The following is a 6,419-nucleotide window of genomic DNA, read 5'->3' on the forward strand; positions in this document are numbered from 1 at the left end:
ACACTGAATCGGACTCGATTAAGACCCAATTGTGATAAAACTCCTTATGAGCTATGGAAAGGAAGACCTGCTTTGGTGAAATACTTCAAGATATTTGGAAGCAAGTGCTTCATAAAAATAAATGATGGCTCACCTGGAAAGTTTGATTCTCGGGTTGATGAAGGGATATTTCTTAGATACTCTCCACGGAGCAAGGCTTACAAGTGCTACAATTATCGACTGAAGAAAATAGTGGAAAGCATTGATGTAAAGGTTGATGAAGATCTTCCAGAAAAGGAAATTGAAGAACATGAAGATGACGTTCTCCTTGAAGAAGAAGAACCTAAAGAAGAAAAGATAAATGGCGAAGAGGAAGAAGAGAAAAGACAACCACCTCATACCCCTTCAAAGATGAAGTATGTTGAAATATATCATCCAAAAGAGCATATCATTAGCGATAAAGATGAAGGTGTTTAGACTCGAAGAAGGATATCAATCACACCCAAGAGAAAGGTCATTGCCCTCCTATCTATGATAGAGCCAGAAACATTTGTAGAAGCAAGTAAGGATCCTCATTGGGTAATAGCAATGGAAGAAGAAATGTCCCAAATTGAGAAGAACAAGACATGGGAAATGGTACCTTGTCTAAAGGACAAAAACATAATAGGAGTCAAATGGGTGTTCAAAAATAAAATGAATGAGGAAGGACAATTTATCAGAAATAAGGCAAGACTTGTCTGCAAAGGCTATACACAAATTGAAGGAGTTGACTTTGAAGAGACATTTGCACCTGTGGCCCGTATGGAAGCTATCAGGATGTTCTTAGCATTTTCGTGCTCAAAAAGGATTCAAAATCTATCAAATGGACGTGAAATCAACATTCCTAAATGGGGAACTCAAAGAGGAAGTCTACATGGAGCAGCTAGAAGGTTTTGATCTGACAGCAAGAAAGGACCTAGTCTGTAAGTTGAAAAAGGCTTTGTATGGGTTGAAACAAGCTCCTAGAGCTTGGTATGCAAAACTGGATAACTATCTCCAACAACAAGGCTTCAAAAAGGGAGTGGTTGGAAGCAATCTATACATAAAGACACATCAAGGTAAGTTACTAGTTGCTCTTGTTTATGTCGATGATCTAATTTTTACTAGTAATAATGATGAAATAAGCCATGAATTTTATCAAAGCATGGTAAAAGAGTTTGAAATGTCAATGATAGGAGAGCTGTCCCACTTCCTTGGACTTCAAGTATCTCAAACCAGAGTAGGATTGTGTATATCTCAAGTCAAATATCTAAAAGACATGCTCAAAAAATATGGAATGGAGGACTGTGCACCCGTGAGTACACCTATGACCACAAACTGCAAATTGAGCAAAGATGATGACTCCCCTCTAGTAGATGCGACTCATTACAGGTCAATGATTGGAGCCCTTCTATACTTAACAACTACACGACCAGACATAATGCAAGCAGTAGGAATGGTGGGAAGATTTCAATCTGCTCCCAAACAATCTCATTTATTAGCTGTAAAAAGAATTCTCAAATATTTGAAGGGAACTTCTGATTTTGGTCTTTAGTACCCAAAGGACTCAACACTGACGGTAACTTCATACACCGATGCTGATTGGGCTGGAAGTGTAAATGATCAGAAGAGTACTAGTGGAAATGCATTCTTCCTAGGAGACTGTTTAGCATCTTGGCTCAACAAAAAACAGTAATCCATATCATTATCCATAGCCAAAGCTAAGTATATTGCTGTAGCAGACTGTTGTTCTCATATACTATGGATGAAAGAATCTCTAAAAGATGTAGACATATGTACAGATCAACCAATTATTGTTTATTGTGACAACAAAAGCGCTATCAGTCTCAGCAAAAACCCAGTGATGCACTCAAGAACCAAACACATACCAATCAAGTATCATTTCCTCCGTGAGCAAGTAGCTGAAAAAAACATCGCTCTGGAATATATCAGTACTAAGGAGCAGATAACTGATATTTTCACAAAACCTCTTCCTCGAGAAGCATTCGAACATCTACGTCAAAAGATGGGGGTTATTTCTTTATCATCACTCAAGTTCATTCATAAAGACGTAGCAGGACAGGGGGAGTTCGTATGCATTCCTTTTCCATTAATGTCAAAGGGGGAGAGAGGAGAAGAATATTGCCATCAATAACAAAGGGGGAAATTGTTGGACACATATTATCATTGATGTCAATATGGAAATATTCAAGAGGAGGAGAAAGAGCCATCAGAGGAGAAGATGGAGCCAAGAGGAGCAAGTGGAGCAAAGAGGAGCTATAGGAGGAACCATATATATGCCAAAGAAGAGGAGCTATCGGAGCATATCGGAGCAAGAGGACGGAGGAGAAAATGCAGCAAAGAGAGTCATATATGCCACAGTTAACACTATCGGTGGCCAGAAATCATATAAACATGCACATAACAGCTATCGGGAGCTATTTGGAGCCATATATCCACACGGCGGTTAAAACCCATATATATATATATCTTAACACTATCGGCGCAACAATACCAAAGGAACAACTATTGGGAGTACTGAGGAGTATATATATATATATATATATATATATATATATATATATATATATATATATATATATATATATATATATATATATATATATATATATATATATATATATATATAGGCGATATATTAACACGGACCCGCGGCTCCATTATAAACTGGCTAAATGTAATATTGCATCCGCTATGTCATTGGTCTCAAAGGGCTGTCACTCCCGAAACCTCCGATTGCGATATACGATTGTGGACCCGACGGAGGTATTAAACCCAGTCTAATGATATATCGCATCCGTCATTTCGAAGCGGGTTTCGCAAGTGGGTTAATCCTGCCACATTAAAAATGCCAACTGCGATAATAACACGGACCCGACGCGGGATTGTGTTATGGTCGAATGCTATATCGCATCCGCCCATCACAACAATACACAAAGGCATGACACTCTCCCGATCGCCGATAGCGATATCGCATCAGACCTCCACCCAGGGCAGTCCCCGATTGCAATGAACTGTTGTGGACCCGATGGGAATATAGATTGTGGCTCAATATCATAGCACATCCGGTTCATCATAGTAGTGGTGTATCGGCCATTGGCGACTGCCGATTGCGATAAGGGAGCGGAGCCGACGGGTACATAAAATATGGTTTAATGCAATATTGCGTCCATGAGAGGATCGGCCCATTGGCCACCGACCCTTTGCGATCGTCGATTGCGATGAATGCTGCGGACCCGATATATTATAGATACGGGTGCTATGACCCTTGAAGTCCACCCTTTAGCACTGTCGACTGTTTTTTCATATATTTCCCGTGTAATTTGATATTTGGCCTGTGTGCGCCTCTGAGGCAAAAATGCATTTGATAATGCTCCTGATAGCTTAGGAGACTGACTCATGTCGATAATGATTACGGTTGGGACGTGGTTGTTCGTTAAGCTATGTCAATGTGTGTATACGGCCTCTCTTTCCCTTGAACGTGTCCTGTGAATATTGAAATGCCTGGATAGACAGAGGAAGCCATGTATTGGAAAGATGAAGTGTCAAGTGAGCATAGAAGACCAAGCGAGTCAGAGGAATCGATAACCACTGAGGAAGAAGCCAAAGAGCCAGCGTGTAAGAGGAAACGAATGGACAAAGGCATGGAATGTATAACAACAGAAAACACAGAGGACTGTCTGACTATCGTTGTGGTGAAGAACCGGAGAAGAAGCAACAGAACCAGCGGAGGGTGCAGAGGCAGCAGAAGCAGCAGAGGCAGAAGCGGAAAATCTAGTTTATACCAAGGTTGGGTTGGAGCCCAAGAGGTTGGAGCCTCAGAACTGAACAGGATTGAAGTCCTTGGGAGTTGGTGCTCCTAAAGTCCAAGATTGGTGTCTTGGCAAAACAGAGTTGGTGCTCTGGAGGTTGGAGCCTCACTGAAGTCCAACTTGGAGCTTGGCAACTATTCACAGTCAGATATGCATATATTGTATTTATTTCATTGCACTGTCTTGAGTTTTAATAAAAGCATTTATTCCAGCTGTTGATTTCTGCATTCTGTGTATACATATACATATCTATATATGCTTTTGGCAATCACTAGAACAAAAAGTAAGAAATAATGATTCACCCCCCTTCAGCATTTCCAACAATCTCTATACACATGATAGAGGACAGAAATCGCGCAGGGTTTTTGAGAGTTTCAGAGTCTAACCCTAATGGAGGGCCACAGAGGAGGGAGTTCAACTCCCTCCTACAAAGATGCAGTTGCCAGCAAAGGAAAGTCACATCTGGGTAATGTTAGAGGTTTAGTGGAGGAAGAAAGTAGATATAACGAAAAGTAGACAGATGGGGAAAATTCCAAGGAAAATAGCAGCACAAAGGACAAGGAGGAAGAAGGCAAAAACTAGGGAACAAGGGAAAAAAAAAAGGGACCTTGAAGACCCAAAAAGAAAATCACTCAGAGAGTAGTATTAAATAATCCTGCACTACAGGAGCATAGGGAACATATGGATACTTACGCCATAATATGAAAATTCATGGGATTATGGCCCATTGAAAAGGCTTTACAGACATGGATCAAGTATCACTAGAAACCCAAAGGCAGCATCGATCTTCATCTTGGGTCAAAGGGATTCTTCACCGTGGTGTTTACAAACATCAAAGACAAAGATAGAATATTTAAAGGAGGACCCTACTTTTTTGCAGCAGCTGGCCTCTATATGCGGCCTTGGGTGATGAACTTTGTTCCAGAGCGGGAGACTTTCACTTCAGTTCCTGTTTGGGTAAGGCTCTATTCTCTACCTCTGGATTACTGGAAAAATGAATCACTTGCAGCCATAGGCAACAAGCTAGGTCATTTTGTCAAAGCCTCAGAAACCACTAGAAGGGGTAAATATACTTCCTATGCAAGGATTTGTGTTGAGATGGATCTTTCAAGAGCTCTTTCGGAGGAATTTATCTTGGAAGTTTTTGATGAGGAATGGGTGCAAACGGTGGACTACGAGCATATTTTGTTTAGATGTTGTAAATTCCACGAACATGGACACTTGATTAGAGACTATCCTCTTGGTAAAGTAGAAGACAAAAACAAACTCAATACAAAGAAGGACATTGAAAGCTTTCAGAAAGTGGCTAGCAGAGGAAAAGGAGGTAAAAAAGAACCAAAGCAGCAACATAATGAGGGGCAAAAGGCTGGTCAGAATAAGTTCCAAGCTCTGGTAGAGATTGAAGAAATTCCAAATGAAGACCAATCTATGGAGGAAGGCCCTAATGAAAAGGAGGAAAAGTACAATCCAACACAAAATACTAATAATAAGGAAGAAATCATGATGAATGAAATAGAGCTAGAGATGGACCAGGAAATAACCCAGAGTGAAACAGATTTGGACGATCATGAACTTTAGGAAATTCTAGATAAAGAACACCTAGATCTGGAAGGGTTCTTGAAGCAGGGAACCATGGTGGGGATAGATTCTTTACCTCAATAGGAATGCAATAGAATTCAACAGTTGTTTTTGTGGAAAACTTCGGAAAGGGGGTCAGATAAAGGAAAAGTCATTGACATTTAGGAGTGCAGAGGAGTGAAAAGAATGAAATCAACTCCAAGATTAGCTACCAGAAATGTAGGAAAGAAGAGCGATAGAAAAAAGTAGAAGGAGTTATTGATGGAGTGCGGAAAGCTGATGATAGACTCAGGTAAGATGAAAGACCTAACCAGTTACTCCTTTACAAATCTTTGATTAGGAAGTTTACATCTTGGAATGTAAGAGGTCTACGTAGTAAAAAAAGCAACGAATTCACAATTTTAGAATGAAACAAGATATTCTAGAGATGATCTTCATCCAGGAAATGAAGTGTTCCATCCAGAAAATAAAATTAATCCATATAAAATGGCTCAATAGATTTGAGTTTTTAGAAGTTAAAGCAAAGAATACAGCTAGGGGAATTCTCACTCTTTGAAACCCCCAAAAAATCAACGTAATAGATGCAGAGGCATCCAGAAATTACTTATCAGTAGTCATTCAACCAGTGGGGGTTTCTAAAACCTTCCTAGTCACTAGTGTTTACGGTCCTCAAAGAATAGATGATAAACTCAGATTGCTAGAATCCCTCATCGATCTTAGGAAAAGATAGGCTAGTATTCCTTGGATCATTGGAGGGGATTTTAATATGATCAAATGTCTTTCGGAAAAGAAAGGGGGAACCAGAGTGCTAAACAAAGACTAATTAGCATTCACAGATAATATGAAATTCGTTAATTCACAATCGTGCAATGGCCTTTTTACTTGGAACAACAAGAGACGAGGGGAAGCACAGGTGGCCTCTAGGTTAGATAGGTTCATGCTATCAAAGGAGCTTATGCTTATATATAATGAAATTACAACATGAATTCTTCCCTTTGGAGGCTCAGATCA

The sequence above is a fragment of the Pinus tabuliformis genome, chromosome 7, assembly GCF_031772625.1.
Source record: "Pinus tabuliformis cultivar Carrire ecotype Pingquan chromosome 7, CPIR1, whole genome shotgun sequence".
NCBI classification, from domain to species: domain Eukaryota; kingdom Viridiplantae; phylum Streptophyta; class Pinopsida; order Pinales; family Pinaceae; genus Pinus; species Pinus tabuliformis.